This window comes from Monodon monoceros, unplaced genomic scaffold (genome assembly GCF_005190385.1).
Source record: "Monodon monoceros isolate NGI ecotype Baffin Bay Population unplaced genomic scaffold, NGI_Narwhal_1 Super_Scaffold_16, whole genome shotgun sequence".
In the NCBI taxonomy this organism is placed as follows: Eukaryota; Metazoa; Chordata; class Mammalia; order Artiodactyla; family Monodontidae; genus Monodon; species Monodon monoceros.
The window spans coordinates 53,266,049-53,284,386 of record NW_021703772.1 but is presented as its reverse complement, the minus strand read 5'-3'; the positions used below and the strand labels follow the sequence as shown (position 1 = coordinate 53,284,386).

The 18,338-nt window shown below is 42.2% G+C and overlaps 1 protein-coding gene across 2 annotated transcripts in view; it reads right to left on the bottom strand.

Annotated features, from left to right (window-relative positions):
• ZNF385B (zinc finger protein 385B) overlaps positions 1-17,692 on the bottom strand; it is a 417,917-nt gene extending 400,225 nt beyond the window's left edge. Inside the window, exon 1 of one of the 2 annotated variants that reach the window (XM_029225781.1) lies at positions 17,185-17,692. The gene's annotated coding sequence lies outside the window, so the exon portion shown is untranslated. The remainder of the gene's footprint in view (positions 1-17,184) is intronic. The other variant, XM_029225783.1, reaches the window with a different exon arrangement.
• Positions 17,693-18,338: the final 646 nt, after the last annotated feature.

Genomic DNA, 18,338 nt, shown 5'->3' with positions numbered 1-18,338 from the left:
TAAAATGGGAATGATGATAGTGCCCACCTTGTGGTTAAGTGATATAGTGCACGTAAAGTGCTGAAACACTACCACACAAAGTAAAGCAGCCTACGGCCTATGGTTGCTATTGTTATTGTTATTTCTAATGGAACATAATGTGAATTTTTTTTAAAAAGAAGGAAAATAAAATTGATTTTTTTTTAAAAAAAGGAAGGAAACCAAGGTGAAAACATCATAATTGTTCAGCTAAAGGAATGATTTGAATAAGAAGATCAAACCATTTGGCTTAATATTAGTGCAAAGAAGTGAGGGGATGAAGGACAAAGAATCAATATGACCTTCCAAGCATGTAAACATGTACAGGATGTTTAATTGTGGTCTAAAAAAAGGTAACACTATTTATGTCAAGCCCTATCACTCTCAGAACTTAAATAAAAATTTGATGACAAAGAGTACTCCAAATACAAATAGCATTGGGTAAAATTACAACTCTCTAATGAATGACAAAATCTGTAAACTATTCAACTTGAAGAACCACGTTGAAGACATATATTCCATTGTCTTTCTTCGTAACCTTGTTTTGGTGACATGTACAATATTCATATACCTGGGATATTCCTTTTTTATTATGTCAAGAGCATAATGCTCACTACTCCAAACCACACAAGATTGATTATCTCAGATTCAACTGTTTATCTCAATCCAGAAACTACCCTAACACCCCTAAAGGTGGTAATATTTTAAAACTCTCATAAGAATAAACTAGGATGTCTATTACAGAATATTTTTCTGTACATAGATGGTATGCTCTGGCAGCAACCTACTGACACGGATTCACTTAAATATGCAGCCTTATCATTTCTTCTGTGAGTCACATGATCTGATCAGGTACAATGCAACGAACTGAAGAAGGGTGAGAGAGAATACAAGGCAGGTAAGAGAGGAAAAAGTAATAAAGGAACCAGTGCTGCATACTGTGGCATAATATAATGCCAGCCTCAAGAGATGGAAAATCTCAGCAGTAGATGGGCTATAGTTAGTGAAGGCAGTCGACCCAGGGTACTTCAGCCAAAACAACAATGTCATTCCACCTGTAAAGCTGAGAACAAGTGCCACAAAAATTGATGGGGACAGGAATCAAAGATAAAGCCATCACACAAAGGGCATGTCACTTTTGCCTCTCTTATAAAAGAACTGTATAGATCACACGCATCATATTTTTCACATCATATTTGTAAAGGTTTACAGCCCTTGTTCCATTTTCTGGGCTTGCATGTACAAAGCAACATGTGTACAAATGACCCTTTTCAGATGGTCACACTAGGGAACTGGCAAGAGTTTACCTATTTGGGGGATCCTAGAGACCTCCTGAGCAATGCAAGGACTAAATTATCCATTATTCCACATTTACTACTTGATATCAGGTGCCCTAGAATTCAAAGCATGTTTAAGGTGGTCCTGGATATCTTAGAACAAATGAGTCACTCTTATCTGTCCCATTCAACTATCTTGGCACTACCAAGAGTTGTCATGTCATGTGGCTGGCAGGACTTTTACAAAGTCAACTGGTTCTTTTGCAGGATGATGAAAGACAAAGAGAACAGTTCAAAGATTCTTTTCTTAGACAATATTCTCTCCAGTGACATACTTGCACATGGTAGGAACTAAATACATACTTCTATTTGACTGTGGAAAGTCATCTTCCTAGAGGAGTTAATGACTTGCTGACTATCAAAATAGTAATTAGAGCATGTTTATGTCCCAAATTTGGTGTTAATCGGTTACTTTGATGTTTACATTTTAAAGCCATATTCTTGTAAAACATCTAGAATGGCTATTTTCAGAATCCGGAATTAAGGGGGGCTAATAACTTTAGCATCCTGAAGTCATTTCAGAAACAGAAGTACAAGATTTAATTTAAATCATTCTAATCACTCAGATGTCTAAGCAGATATGTTGTCTACTTGTCCTGTTATATTTACATATTTTTAGATGGGACTTTGCTGATATAAGGTGGTGAAGGAAGTTTGCCCAGGAGCCAACTAACTGAAATAAGTATTTCATATCCTGCTTATCTATTTATATTTGTCTAAATAACCCCTCAAAATGATTGTGGGAGCAAAAAACTTTTATTTCACACATAAAATCCACCTCCAGCATGTTTTTCCCCTTTACAGATTGGCCTCTCCATGAACCCAGGAGACCTGAGCCTGGGTCAGAAGCATGGAGCAGAGACAAACTTTTAGTGGAAGAGGGAGACTACACTTCATTACTGTCCTACTCAGATTGTAATGTGCAAATGAAACACCCAGAGGTTTAAAATGGAGGTTCAGGTTCAGTAGATCTGAGGTGGGGCCTCAGATTCTGCATCTCTAACGAGCTTCCAAGTGACGCTGCTGGTCCACGGCCCAGCATAGAGCAGCTGGGAGCCCACTGTCCTCGGTGAGACCCCCGTCCTGATCTGCCACTACTGGGCTGGGCCACTTGGCACTTTTCTCAGGGCTTCAGTTTCCTCCTCTATAAAACTAGGCAAGAGATAGATAAGCAACAAGGATTTACTCTGTAACGCAGGGAACAATATTCAGTATCTTATAATAACCTATAACGGAAAGTAATCTGGAAAAAATATGTATGTTTGTAACTGAAAAAAAAAAAAAGAAATCGAGGCTCAGCAAATTCAGGAGTCGAAGAGAAGGTGAATGAATAAATTTAGGTGAAAGCATTCTGAAAAAAAGTTTAAGGAGCTCCTTGACTAACAGTCTTTAAAATCATTGAAGGACATGAAGATAACCCTTCCCCCAAAACCAACAAACTGGATGCTGTTGATTCTGTCAGATTCCTGTTCCACCAAGCCATTCCCTTCTTGTATTCTCCATCGAGCTGCTGCTCTAGATGCCTGCCCTTTGACCAGGCTACAGCTGTTAATCCAGCCTTCTACACAAAGTTATTTCTGAGTGGCCCCTGGCCTACACCCTGCAGGGTGGCACAATCCTCTTGATAACTCTTCTTCCAAAGTTCCAGGTTCCATTAACGTAGTCTCACGACACTAAGTTGTTAAACTGTGGGGAGGAAGAGAGGACAATTTTCCATGTCTGTATAATTCATAATTTATAGAATTTTCTCTCCTAAAAGGTACCATTGCTACCTGCTGGTCTTACACGACAAAAGTGAGGGCTAGTAAAAATAAACTCCTTAGCCAATATCACAAAAATAATTAAGGGTGGAAACAGGACTGGAAATGATGTGTTTAACTCCCAGTTCAGTCTGATTGCCTCTACTCCACCTTGGATGAAATTTTCCTACACCCTTTGTTTTATCCCAAGCTCCTTAAAAGTCACCTACAGCCACTTTTGGTTTTGCGGCAGCAGCTGGTGGTGGTGCCATTGAACCAACACAATGTTGAAGAGGAGGAAAGAGATAAACACCATGGGAGCAAGGGAGAGGCACTCCTCATGGGTGAAGTGGAAGGGACTGGAATGAAGAAATCTGTGTCTTTAGTGGCAGGTCACCTCACCTCTGTCCCCTCAGGAAAGACTCAGGAAAGAATAAGTGAAATACTCAGGCCTACAGGTGCCCTCCAGAGATGCTGTTATCTATTTTAATCCATTTTAAACAGAATATCTCTTTTAAAGTATACTGCAACAGATAGGCCACCCTATAACCAGAGTAATTGCTTGCTGTGTGATTAAGAACATCTTGGATCCAGGGTCCATGATGGCACACAGCTCTAGAAAGAAACCCATAAGTGGTACAGCATGCCAAGAGGTAAGATCTGGACCAAGGAGGAGGTATTATTGCACTTGAGAGGAGCCAGCCTGGATACAGGCTGAATAGCCATGAAAAAGTGATCATGGGTACCAAGCAAAGAATGAATTATGGAGCTGTGTGGAGAGAAATGGGCTCAGGGAAGATTTATTACACTCCATGTTCACTCTGCTAGCATGCTGCAGAGTCTCTGAGGTACAGATTTACTCAGGATGGAAATTTTACATCCAGGGATGCTATCTCAAATAATCTAATTTGGTGAGATGAGAAAATCATATCTCGTAAAACTATCATCCCTTTTCAAAAGCCCACATAAAAGTTTACAGGCTGTTGAGGTCTCTAGCCATGGCAGGAGCTTCTATTATATACGATGTGGAGGCAACGAACTTAAAGATAAAATTATTTTAATAAGAAATGCTACTACTCGGTATATGCAGTTTGTTTTTTACAGCCTGAACTTCATAAATTTTTATAAGGTGTCTCTTTATTGTCAGGCTCAGGAGCTGCCGTGTCACTGTTGCTCAGTCAAAGCTTTTTCAAATAAAAGAATCTCGATCTGGATGTGATATTATATATGATATTAAGATAGCTGACCCCATATTTACTTCCAGTGTCTCCTCAGCAACATTCATGTCTTCTATGCAAATGTTAAAATAAATATATTCCCAATCACTGTGAAATGGGTTATTCGTTTGGCCATTATACATGTAGGAGCAGGATGCCTCAGCAGGAAGGGACCTTGACTGTCCTCTACTAATTCTAGATGGAAGAGAAATGATGTAGAGGAGCACGAAAAAACCCATGCCAAGACAACGTCTTTAGGACTTGTGTGTGGGTATCTTTCAAGGGTTGGATAGAAGAGGAAAGAGAGAGGGGAGACAATTTCCAAATAAGAGCAGTTATCATTTTTCAAGTGCTCATTATGTCTCTGGTACAGGATAAGCACTTGATATCCATTATCTCACTGAGTCCTTGCAATCCTATGAGATGGAGAATAGCATGCCCATTTTACAGGAGATGAATCTTCAGCCTGGAGATGTTTATAGTTTGCCCAAGGCCATACGGCAGGAACTCAGTCTGGATGTGTCAGATCACAAACACGGTTTTATTCCAATGTCACATCTGAAAATTGTTTCTCATCAACGTCATTCTGGTTTCTGGGTTATCCAGGAGAATACTGCATAGAGGAAAAGAACTTCACGAAAACTTGAAAGGAAAAAGAGATTATGAATTACAGTATATCAGACCAGAATGAGCCCCTGAAAATTGCCTGGACAAACTCTTCATTTTACTGAGAAGAAACAGAAAGGTGGTCACAGGACTAGTTCTGGGTCACATAGCTAGTTAACAGCAGAAGCAGGATTTTCTCCTCATCTCACCACTAGTGCTGCTGAAGGCAATACATCTAGTCAAGTTGAAGAAGGAGTTACACAAGAGGTGATTTTTCCCTTCTCTAATTCTTTTTTTCCTGCCTCATTCTCTTTAGTACCTTCTGCCCTTCCCCTGAAATAGAATGAATGGGATAGGTAATTAGGATGTGGTTAGGATAGGAAAGGCAGGGTCAGGAGAAGTAAGAGTATTCTGGTATTTTTCCTTTTAGGTCCTTAACTTGAGGATAACAGTCATCCTAGGTATTTATTTTGGGAGAGGGATGAAATGAGAGGAGTAATCAAATACTCAGTCAACAAACATTAGAATTTACTATTTCCAGAGACTCAAACAGTCATTAACTTGATGAATAAATCTAGTGGCCTGCTCTCAAAGAGCTTACAGCCTAGTGAGAAAAAAATCAATGCAATCAATACAAACCGGTCATTATAATCTAATATTGCAAGCACCATGAGAGAAACACAGAAAAAGTGATACGGGAACATGAAAAGACAATAAAGGAGTTTAGCTCAGGTATGATGGGTACTCAGGGCAGCCTGTGGGAAGTCACTGATGATGACCACAGGGCTTGACCCTCATGTGAGGGGCAGGAAAACAATTGTAGAATTCTGGCTAAGAAGGGCACACAGGGGTTTGTGCCTTTTGACTCTTAAATGAGATAATGTTCTAGCACATATAGGTTCTCAATAAATGTAATGGTGCTTAAAAAGTCTGGGGGAAAAAGATGAAGTAACTATTCTTTCACCTTTTAAGAAGTCTAGAAACATCTCTTCTCCTACCTTTTTTTCTTACATGTTCCCCTCCTTTGCCTATAGTCAAATTATTTTATCAACAGTGTGAAGAAGGGCACTGACTGTAGTGATCAACCCATTCAAGCTTCCACGCAGTGCCAGAATTCCTTCTATGTTGTTTCTGGTGACTGGTCCTCTCATCCATTACATACTGTCACCTGGAGCGAGCATGAAACTTCAAGGCCATCGCTGGACAGTTTGAATCATTAGAAAGTTCTTTCCCATATTTAGTTGAAATCTGCCTCCCTACAATCCTGCCCACTGAGTCTGGTCGTCCCTGCTGGAACTTCAGAAAAATGAATCTACTTTGTCTACATCTCATCCCTTCAAGTGTTTGCAGGCAGCTGCCACGTCTGTTCAAAGCCATCTAATCTGGCACCAGCTGGTGAGGCATGTGCCTTGTCCTGTTGCTAAAGGAGGTTAAGAAACAGCAGCCATGGGGGTGGGGAGACTCACAGACATTCTGCTCTGTGCCTTTCTTCATGCTGGGCTGCTTACAGTGGCTTCAACCAGTGCTGATATCATGCTCTTAGTATCATGATAAGGCTTGACAAAAACAAAGAAGTGGGGTAGTCTGAGAGGCCTCAGGAGTGGTACCACCTTCCCAACTAAGCACAGGCCCTAGAGACTATTAAGAATCCATCCTGTGGAGGAACTCTCCAACAGCCACCATTATTAGCCCGATGGAAGAGTTCAGATGTTGCCTTTTAATTTTTTTCCCCCTAATGTTAGAAAATAAACTGCCATGGGACCAGTAATTACTTCTGGAGGAGATCCATAAGGTCTGACATTGCTATCTCCTATACGCATAATTCCCTTTCCCATCTAATTTGATCGGTGATATCATTTTCCAGGCAGGTATACCTTTTTGCCAATCACTCACCTTCAGAAACCCTTGCTCCCTTCAGCTATCAGTGAGCCCTCCTTATCGTTGAGGAAAGAAGTTGACATCTAAGAGGGCTGAGTCAGGCTGGACGTAGGGTTCCATCATGACCTGACCTTGCAATGAGGGGATGTTAAACCATCGACTCTTATGCCACCTTACCCTCAATCACTCTCTGAGGTTTTACAGATTAAAGATGGGTTATTTTGTCACAGCTTACCCTTCCCCCTTCCCATATCCTCAAGTCCATTCTCTAGTAGCTCTGTGTCTTTATTCCCGTCTTACCCCTAGGTTCTTCATGACCTTTTTTTTTTTTATAGATTCCGTATATATGTGTTAGCATACGGTATTTGTTTTTCTCTTTCTGACTTACTTCAGTCTGTATGACAGACTCTAGGTGGTTTGTGACCACCTAGAGCGGTGGGATAGGGAGGGTGGGAGGGAGGGAGACGCAAGAGGGAGGAGATATGGGAACATACGTATATATATAACTGATTCATTTTGTTATAAAGCAGAAACTAACACACCATTGTAAAGCAATTATACTCCAATAAAGATGTTAAAAAAAATGGGTTATTTAACAAGAGAACACTATTGCTGGCTTTTAAAATAATCAATGATAGAGTTGCTCATAATATTATACCTAATCATTTTTAATGCCACTTTTGTTCGTTATTTTATATAGCAACACTAAAACATCCTATAATTTGCATTTTTAAATGGGTCTATTGAAGTCACACCCTGAAGACTCAAAACTGTTACCCATACACAATACACAATTTTTCTTGCTATAATTCTTGATACCTCAGAAACATGATCTCAAGGAATCAAATAATTCTGAAGACCAGGTTGCCTTTTCCCCATGCCAGCCAAGAGTACATAATACTGCTTCTTTTCCAATGCAATATAAGAGGAAGACAATAGATCTGAGAACCTGTGAAATTCTCAACAAATTTAAACCTTGCTTATGTAAGCTATATACAGGGAGGCAAGAAAGACTTCAAGGATTTGAAAGGGCTTACAGGGGTCCCTCCGCCAGGACAGCAGCAGTTTGAACGCATGCCATCACATCTGCACATTTGGCATAGTCATTTGGGCCTCTACTTGGCAGCTGTGGAAACGGGAAGACAAGAAGAGACCAGAGAGCAAGGAGCCTGTGTTTCCCATCAGAAAACCACAGGACAGGAGAAGTGGCTGTTCCCTGGAGGTAGAAAGGGAGAGGCCTGGAGATGTGGGAGGGGAGAGACACTGCTGATATTCAGTAGTCATGGTGGTCTCTGTACCAGCCATATGACCACTGCAGTCGAGGTGGCTACCAGAACTACTGGGGTTGTCTGAAGCTCCATAGATCAGTGGCTAGAGAACTCCGTCAAGGCATAATCATCATCTGAGGAACCAGGGGGAAATTCTGGCTCCAAGACCTTACCTCCCACGATTTCCTTTTAGATTTTGTAGGGTGAGATTTGGGCCCTGGAAATTGAATATTACAAGTGAGCTCACAGGGATACTGAGGCAGGTGGCCAGTGGTCCACGTTATCATGGAGAATCACAGTGGACGAAAACCTGTGGGTAAAGGCCAGTGGGTAGCCAGTGAGAGAACACAGTCTGGTTCTCTAGAATTCACACATGACAGATTCCACGTGGGTGGCTCAGAGCAGTGGTTAATGCAGCATGGAGGGACAGAGCTGTGCATATTTCACTGGACTTTACCCAGAACCACAGTAATTCTGATATGCAACCCAGGTTGAAACGAGTGCTACTCTACAAAACTAGTACTATTTCCAAGTGTGGTCTGTGAATCAACTGTGATTCTTATAAAATCTGTAGGTAAAAGATTTAGATTCCTGGAGTTTGGGATTAACATATATACACTACTATATATTGTATAAAATAGGTAAACAACAAGGATCAACTGTATAACACAGGGAATAATACTCAATATCTTGTAAAAGAATCTGAAAAAGAATATATATATTCAAGTGTATATATATACACACATATATATGTATAACTGAATCACTTTGCTGTATACTTGAAACTAATACAACATTGTAAATCAACTATACTTCAATTAAAAAAATTTGGATTCCTGGATCCTACCTCAGACTGCTGAGTCAGAAACTTCAAGGATGAATTCCAGGAATCTGCATTTTTTGCAAGCTCTCCAGGGATTCTTTCACAAATACAGAATCACTGTATGAGAGAGGTCTTAGGACCAGCCTGGTGGCCACATGTAGGGGACACAAGGAGAAGGCTATGCAAAAGAGGAACAAGACTAAGATTTTACCTTCTATACTGAGTTTTGACACTTACATCGCTGTGCAAGTGAGACTGACCACTAAGAACCATACATGTAGTAATTAGGTATATATGGACTTAAACTCTTTCTTAATCCTATATGTAGTTCACCAATTAGGTCTTTTCCTTGCTAATTATTTTGTTGTCTCAATTCCAACACAGAGAATCCAATTCAGGTGTTAAAATAAATGCCTGCGAACCCAGGAGGATCCAGGTGACTATTCAACTATGACTCAGGTGCCTGAGGAGAGACTGTCCTTGAATGAGTCCGCCCTGGTTACACAGACCCTGGTTAAATAAGCTGGCTCCTATACCTGGGTCGCACTCTGATTTGGGTCACTTCCAAACATTCCAGGTTTACACATGCGTACAGAGTTCACAAAGCACATTTATGCAGAAGCTACGCTTTGAACCACTTGGTCTTTCCAAAAATTCAAAGCCCAGGTTATATATTTTGCTATTAAAAATTTGCCTGCGCTTCACGTGGTTACACGTTTTCAAGAGTTCTTATAGTGCTTACAATTCCACCTCTATTCTCCCTTCCATTTCATTGTTCTCCTAAAGTTAACAAGGAAAGGTAAACAAGTAAACAAAGATATATATAGTTTAAAAATAAGAAGAACGTTTCAAACAGAAGGCTCAAAAGTTCTCTTGGCAAAGAAATCAGTGTATCTATGAGGTATCTGATATTAATTATTATTTGATATTAATTATTAATTATAATAATGGCTACCTTTATGAGCACGGTAGGACTTTATGTAGTTTTGTAGCCAAGAACTTTGCTAAGTATGTTATGTGTATTATCTCATTTAACCTGACAACAATCCCATTAAAGTTTCTCTCACTGTCTCTTAGACTTGGGAAACTAAGGCACAGAGAGGTTGATTAACTTGGTCAAAGTCACACAGCTAATGCATGGAGGAGCTGGAATTTGCATCCACAAAGACACCAGAGACTGAACTCAACCACTAGGCTATACAATTTCCCATCTTCAATAGTGCAACACATGCAGGAAATGAGATGCATTTAATCATTAGCATCTCCGGATATTATTTAAGACCATGTACAATGACCAACTGATTGAAGTAAAAATATTTCATATATATAAAATCAAAATGCCTGTGCTTATATACAGGTATGTGTGTACACAAACAATAGCATTTTATGCTATTCTTATTCTCAACATCATAATTTTCATGACATATAAGGTAATACCTCGCCCCAAGTCTGTGAGGGCAAGTTTTCCCACCTCTAAGTTATCAAATCGAAGGACATCACAGAGTCCACCCAATTTCTATGTGAAGTTTAAATTCTAGTGTTAATATCAGAAGTTTTCTACCCTTATTTTTAATGTTTAACTTTCCTAGTCTCAGATTTTAAATATCCTAGATTCTGTGGGTCTCACTTTTCTAATTTATCTAAGAGGATATTGCACAAAAATCCCTTTGAACCCTAAAGACACAATGACTTACTTTGACTGAACAGTAGTCATTTCCATATCCCTAGCTAATATTTCACAGAAATAGCAATCTATTAAGCCTGAGATGAATTAAAATCTGAACTCTGATTCATGAACAGTATAAGCTGACCAAGAGTCCAGGCCTCTAGACTCTGAATATCATACGTAATAGGCAAACCATCAAACCAACCACTTTAACTAATACATATCAAAAATCACAGCTCTCTATAGAATTTTACACAATTTTAACATGAGTATATTAAAGCAAAGATTTTAAAGAATTAGCTAATCATCTCTCACCACGGGCCTTTTCCTAGTGTAGCTCAAAAGTTCTTTTTACAATTTCATAGTATCTTAATTGTGTTATTTTTAAAAGTACAATAACAATATGGAAAATAAACATTAGTGAAGACTTAACTGAAAAATACTCTTCCTGATCAAAAAGTAAATAATGCAGAAATAAAACATTTTGTTCCAAGAGAAAAAGATGAGAAATAGTACCCATCCACAGCTCCTTCCGTCGCAAAGTCCATCAGCATAACGACCCCTGATATTCACGATTGGTTCCCTATGCCAGGCCCACTGGAATTACTGCACACCTCTTTTATTTATTATCAGATGTGTCCAGAAAAAGGGGGGATGTGGGTTCTCAGTTAATATTGGTTATGTTCATTTATTCAATCTATGATTTGCTAATAGCATAACAGCATAATAGCTATTCCAGAATCTCAGTCAAAAGGAGAAGAAAAAGTTGACTAGCTTTAGCCTGCATAGGAAAGGATCTCTCTGTGTATGCTTTTTTTATTTTAAATTCATTTCCCATTATAAACTGAGAAATGTAAATGCTTAGCACATTCATATTTATTTCCAAAATAAAATGCTCCCTTAGACTCATGAATTTCAATCCTTTCTACTTGTTGATGATAGAACTGTCTTTATGAAAGAGCTAAGTCATTTTTCATGAAGTATGTATAAAAGCCTGGTCATCTTTTTGTAACAGTTTATATGTATTTTAATTCATCTCTGGTATTTATGAGATCATAGAGTTGATGTGGCACCAGATGGATCAAAACTAAGAGAGTGATTGGTTTTTATTAACATATATGCCTTCTGTATTTTTCCCACTGACTCCTGAAAACTATGTCCATAAATTTCCTTTCAAAGTGATTATACTGTGCTGAAAATCTTAAAGGTGAACAGGGGGTAAGAGTGTTAACTGCCAAGGCAAGATGACCCTTTAGTAATTCAATGGATATAAAATGTAACAGAATAACGGTCATGATAAATGACCACAAGGCACACAGTACTACACCTCTGGCTCTCACATATTCCTCATAACAACCAAGTCAACCCACTTTACAGATAAAGAAATCAAGGCCCTACGATGTTAAGTAATATCCTCAGCTCTCAAAGCTGGTGAGGAACAAAGCCAGGGTTTGACTCAGCACAATGTTATGTTCTGGAGCACCACTCCACACTGCCTTCACAGATCAGATCCTGTAGTTCTCCACCCAGGCTGCGGATTGGAATCACTTGGGGAGATTTAAAAAAATACTGATAAAGTAAATCATTCCCATGAGATGGGCTAGGAATGTCACTGTTTTTTTTCAAAGACTACTGACATGATTGTAGTGTGAATCCATGGTTGAAAACAACTAGATTAGCGAATGCCAAGGAATAGTTATTTTCTTAAGAAATATGAGTCTCTCTGAGTAGGGAGAGAACAACCCAAGTTCAAATTGTTTATTTGGAACAGAAACACTAGATGGGAGCACGTACCAACACCAGCATCATCAGAGTATCCTTGTTTCCTCTCCCAACCTGCTCATTCTGCCCCATGTGAGGATCCCACATGGCATCTGGTGCTGAAGCAGACCCAGGAAGCTGTGTAACCCACACCTTCCGTCCACAAGGGAGGAGTCCAGAAAATAAACAGCTTTGCCCAACGTCTCATAGGAGCAGTAAAGGCAGAATGAGAGCTGGAGTCTCCCGCACCCTGTTTCAGTGCTCCTTTCACAGAAAAAAATTTGGAAGCAGTAGGAAAACAGTTGGGGCAGGGAGTCAGCCAAGGCATCCAAAGAGAATTTCAAGAACCAGAGAGAGCAAGGGAAAGAAAAAAATTGTTGCAGACTGAGAAAGGAGAACAGGCACAATCTGAAAATAACGGGAAAATGAGAGGAAACATAATAAAGCAAAAGAACTGGCCAGGAAAAAATAAAATGGGGCGAACTGGCCATCATAATACTTTATCAACAAAATAAAAGGAAAATACAAGGGAATAATGGCATTCAGCTTTGGGAAGCATGGTGAGGCCTAAAGTACTTTCAAAATAATGTAATATAGAAGCAAACACTGTTGGAGAATCACCTGGCAGAGAGGCAGGGGTTTCCAGAAACTCCCAAACCTGGGAAGCATCACCTACTACCTTGCTACTCAAAGTAGTTCGAGGATCAGCTCTGACAACATCACCTGGGAACATGTTAGAAATGCAGTCTCTCTGGCCTGTGCCAGATCTGCCGAACCAGAATCTGCATTTTCATTAGATCCCTGCATGATTCAGATGCATATTCAAGTTTGCCAAGCACTGGCTCTACTATAAGAACCAAAGTGAGGGTAAAAAACCAAACAACTATTACAGGCAGAAGGTGGGACTAAAGAGCTAAGTAGACGTCAATCTGCCTAATTAAATTATTTGTGGCGGCCCTATGAGAAGCCAGGCCCTGAGCTGGGTTTTTCAGGAAATGAAGGCCTGAGGCTAGGCATGGTTGGCCCAAAAGCACATATACATGAGGAAGACCATGACTTGTGCTCTAAGGGGAGGTCAAGCAAAATGCAACCGGGTTTGGAAGAGTAGAAGCTGAAGTTTAGAGGGAGATCAGGAAGGATGCAGCAATTTCACTGACTCTCTGACAGGTGGAAACAGTCATGGGGAAGCGGGAGGGTCTGTTCCAGGCAGAGAAACAACACAAGCAAAGATGCAGAACTCAGAAGACTGCTTTGTATTGAGGGAGCACTGCCTTCACCCTAGAGCAGTGGTTCTCAAATTACTTCAAGTAGACTCATGACTCTGTGATGATGCGTTAGAGACTAAGGGTAGGAAAGGAAGGCGAATGGGATTACCGGGGCCCCATTTCAACCACATAAGATTATATTTTAACAGTGGATTCCACCACTGAAAAATAAAATTTGAAGCATATCACTGAGCCAATACACAAGGTGCTTCCAAAATTATTTCCTAAAGCTGTGTTTGGCATGTGGTAGGTACTCCAATATCCACTGAATAAATTAATAAATCAATGAATGAATAATGAATGAATGAATGAATCTATGAGATCAAAGTAAACAATGTAGAGCTACTTTGGGGCTGGCCTGCAAAGGGTCTGAAATGTCAGAGGAGAGGTTTATATGTCATTAGGTAGGGCACTGGTAAAAAGTTTATTAGCCAGTGACTGAGCTTGGCTCTGCATTAAGGAGCTTATTCTGCACACCAAGTGTAAAACAGATTAAAATGAGAGAGGCTGGAGATGGTAAACTAGTCAGGAAGACATCATGGTAGTCTCTAGAAAGAGATAAGGAGAGTCTGAACAAAGACAGTCACCGTGGCAATAAAAAGGTAGAGAAGCCAGCATGGTGAGGCACTGTGCAGAAGGAGTCCATAGGATTTGTCTGTGAATTATGTGTGGGAAGCAAATATATTGGAAAGATTCTGGGTGACTGTGTGAAACACAGAAATTGACAGAGAGTCACCTTTGTTCATGCAAGGAGAAAGATGTTGATTAGAGTTTAGACCTGTTAGATTTGAAGCACCTGAGAGTACTATAAAGCCATCTCCTAGGTGGTTCAAATGTCAATATGAAATTTAGGAAAGTGGAAATAATCTAGCACTAATAAGAGGACACCACTGAATAAAAAGTCACATGCAAAAGAGCAAAAAGGAGGTCATCTATACAGCAATGAAGATCAAGAAAAATCTGCAGAATAAAAAAAGAAGAAAAAAGAAAAGGGAGGATACAAAGACCATATTGAGACACAGGGAGAACAGAGACAGGAGTCAGGGAGGTGGTAAAATATAGTGAAACGGTGGGGTAGGAGAGGAGGGGTCACAGTAAAGACCCAGAAGCAAATAAAAGGCAGTGGGAAACTGGGACAAACGCTCGTTGTCCTTTAGATCTTCGAAGACACAGGATTTTACAGGCACAGCAGAAAGCCAATTTTGCTCTTTATTTCTGTGAACAAAGATTTTTGCAAATAAAGCAGTTGCTCCTATGAGAAGTAAACTCATGGCTCGGAATTTTTTTTAATATAAATTGTTCCTGTTAAAAATTAAGCAATGATATCTTCAAACTCAGCTGGAAGGAAAAAATCTAAAGCGGGGGAGGCAGTCCAAGAATTTAAGATTCTTGTCTCTTCCATGGTGGGAGCTCCACACAGCATTATCTATGTAGATATTTCACCTTTTGGAATTGTGATCATTTTGCAGGACTTCTTGGTTTTCTTTTCTGTGAGCCAGGTCACCAGCCTGATAAAAAGAACGCTGAGAACACCTGATATACTTTGATAGATCCTCACACAATAGTTGCACTTTATAAAGTTACACTCCAACTGCTGACGGGTCTCACTAATTGGCCATGTTTGGGTGACAAGTACTAATGACAGTTCCTTCTCTGGTTTGACTGTAAAGGAGACACCTCCCTTTGTTTCCTTTCTGCCTCAGTTCAAGGATACATTGAGTTCACTATTCTCTTTTTTTTTTTTTTTTTTGCTATGTGATTCTGTATATTGGTAAAATGCTATAAAATATCAACATTATTTTCTTTAATGTACCTGTTATTTACTGGTTATTAAACTTATTTAAAGAGATCATTACTTACGTAATGTAAAATAATGCAATGCAAATGAAGTACATAAGGAATTGTACTGCAAAACATTTATGTCACTAGGATGATTCCAGAGAGGACAGTAATTTCTCCTTTGTTAGGAGAATTCACCTTCTCAAAAGTATTTTACTACACATGCATACAAGAGAGGTCAAGGAGATCTACAAGAATAGCTATTTGACTTGTGGTTTTCATTCCAAGCTTCCGCCAATCACTTTTGGAAATGAGTAGGAGTGTAAATTATAAATCTACAAATTCTTGATTTATGGGAATATAAAATTCGAACTACAACCAACACTTTGCCCAAATAAACATTTTTTCCACCTTAAAAACCTCACATAACAACAGAACTTGCAATGTGTATTTGCATTCTAAGGGTGTTTATCTATTACAGGCAAGGGGTGGCATATATACTCATTGCACATATGGCATCAAAATAAGATGAAAGGGCTCTGGAAACCCGAGAAATGGGGCCCTGAAATATTTAAGGGTGCTCTTTCCAGCCAAAACCTTTAACTTTATCTAAGACATAGCTTACTGACTTTGTGAAAAGCCTTCTTTTTAATCTGACAAATCATTTTTTTACAGCTTCATGCACTGCTCTGAAGCTGCCAGTTTCTAAGCTTTAGGCTGGGCCCTGTAACACAAATGTTTTATTTCTTCCGTTTGAGCATCTTTTACTACATCTTAACAAAGTTTGCATTCACCTTGGTGTGATGCTCTTGAGCAAAGCAAAACCAAAGGGAACTGCAAACCACATCTCTGCATGAAAATGAAGAAAATGAAGAAAATGAAGATGGGTTTCCCTAACGCAAGAACTTTTAAGAGCATTCCAAAACTGTGTTTATTTTGTACTGGGGGTGGGGGGTAGGGGGCTTGAAGGCGATTTATTTTCCTTAAAGGACCACAGCATTCCCCCCCCACCTCCCCCAAGGGTCACCATAAAAACTGTATGTCCTTTAGAGGCTGTGAAAGCATTCGGGGAAACATCGTCCTGCCAGCGCTCCCTTCTCCCCAAGGGCCCCCGCAAATAACAGTGGCGAAGCAGATGGTCCTCCCCTCCCCTTCTTCTCCCTTCCGCAGTCCCACAGTGTCCTCCCATCCCGCGATGACACCTTCACCCAGCGCTTAGTAACCGAGCCTCCCACCCAACCCCCAGAGCTCCCAGCAAGTGCAAACTTTGGGGACCTTCTGTCTCACCGCCCCCATTTCACCTTCATTCAGCTGTAGAACTCTCTCGGGATCCCAAGCTTCGATTGCTATCTTCCTCCCTCTCCTCTGCCCCCAAACTACCCACTTCCCTGTATTGAAGGGAGAGACATCCAGCCCCAAACGTCCCAGCCCAGGTGGCGGAGGCACTGCGGCTAACCACAGACGGGTGCTGTCCTCGTCCTCTGCCCTTCTCCATCCTCTCCTCCGTCTGGGAGAATCGGAGCCCGGGAGCCCACACTGGGGACGCCTCCACTTCTCTGGCTTCCACGACCTAGTCCTAACTCCAGCGGCTCAAGGGAGCCTCAGCCCACAGGCCGGGCAAGCGGCGGCCGGGAGTCCTCCTCTACAAGTGGGACCGCGGGACAAAGTGCGAACTCTATCGGGAGGGGGGCTCCCGGCGGCCCTTCCCTCGGGCAGCGCGCCCAGGTGCGGCTCGCCCAGTGGAGGCGGACGGGGGCCCGCGGGAAGGAGGCGCCCGTTCCAGGGGCGCCGGGCCGGGCCGGGCTGGGCTGGGCGCCTGGAGCTTACCTCGGCTCGCGGGCCGCCGGCGCGTGGGGCAGTGGCTCCTCCAGCCGGGAAGCTGTTGCTCGCGTTCGCGCGGCGGCGGCGGTCCCGCCGGGGCTGCGCTGGGGCTTCGCGCAGACGCTCTCCCGCGGTCTGCGGCAGCCCGGGCGGTGGCGGCGCCAGCGGCGGCTGCGGCGCCGGCGACAGCTCGGCGCGGCCCCGGAACTGTCCAACTCCTGCGGGCGCGGGGCTGAGGCTCCCGCCGCGACCCGGGCACTGAGCGCCTGCGCGCCCTGCCTCGCCCAGGTGAGGGGCGTGTGCCCGGAGCCCGCGGGGCGCGCCCGGCCCGGGCTGCGCTCGGGCCTGGCCCGGCAGCCTCCCGGCGTCCGGCCTGGCCGCGGACCCCGGGGGTCGGACCCGCCAACGCCTCTCCCGTGCGCCGAAGCTGGCGACGGTTCACCAGGCAGGGACTTGCGAGGCACACACCCTGGGGCAAATGAGGCGGGACCGTTTGGGGGCTCGTTGACACTGCGGAGTCTCCCACAGCATCGCCGCCTTTAAATCCCGCCTTTCCAGGCGTGCGCGCACCGCGAGGGAGAGGAGACTCCGTCCGGACCAGGGGGTCCTCGCAGTCCTCGGCCTCGGGCCCCCGGTCCCTGAGAAAATTCTTGGCAACCGCAGAGGTCCCAAAGCCGGGATGCTCAGCGGCGCGGCAGGGCGGATCTTTCAAATATTAGTCAAGCCAGAGTGAAACTCTTTTCTTGGAGATGGTCAGAACAACTATTTGTTTTTCTTCTTTGACCTGCCCCCGGCTCCAAGACCACACCAAGCAGCCTCGGCGTTTCTGGCGGAGCCGGGACGGCCCGCAGCGCTGAAGGCATCGCAGCCTCGCCGCGGATCTAAAGGGCTCTTGGATGGGGGGGGGGGGGGGGCTTCTGCTCCTCTGGATTTCTCTTCCGTGCTTATTTAAGTTTTCAAAACTAAAACATGTCATCGGTTCCCCTGATGTAGGGCATCTTGCGAAAATAATGCAAACATAGCCAAAGTGCTGGGTTCTGAAAGGGAGAGCGCTTGGAAAGAAAACATTTAAGGGGATAGGAAAAATAATTTTAGAAAGAGCAATTTTCTGAGATTATTTGGCTGGAGAAGTTCAAGAGTAATAAATGACAAGAGAGCTG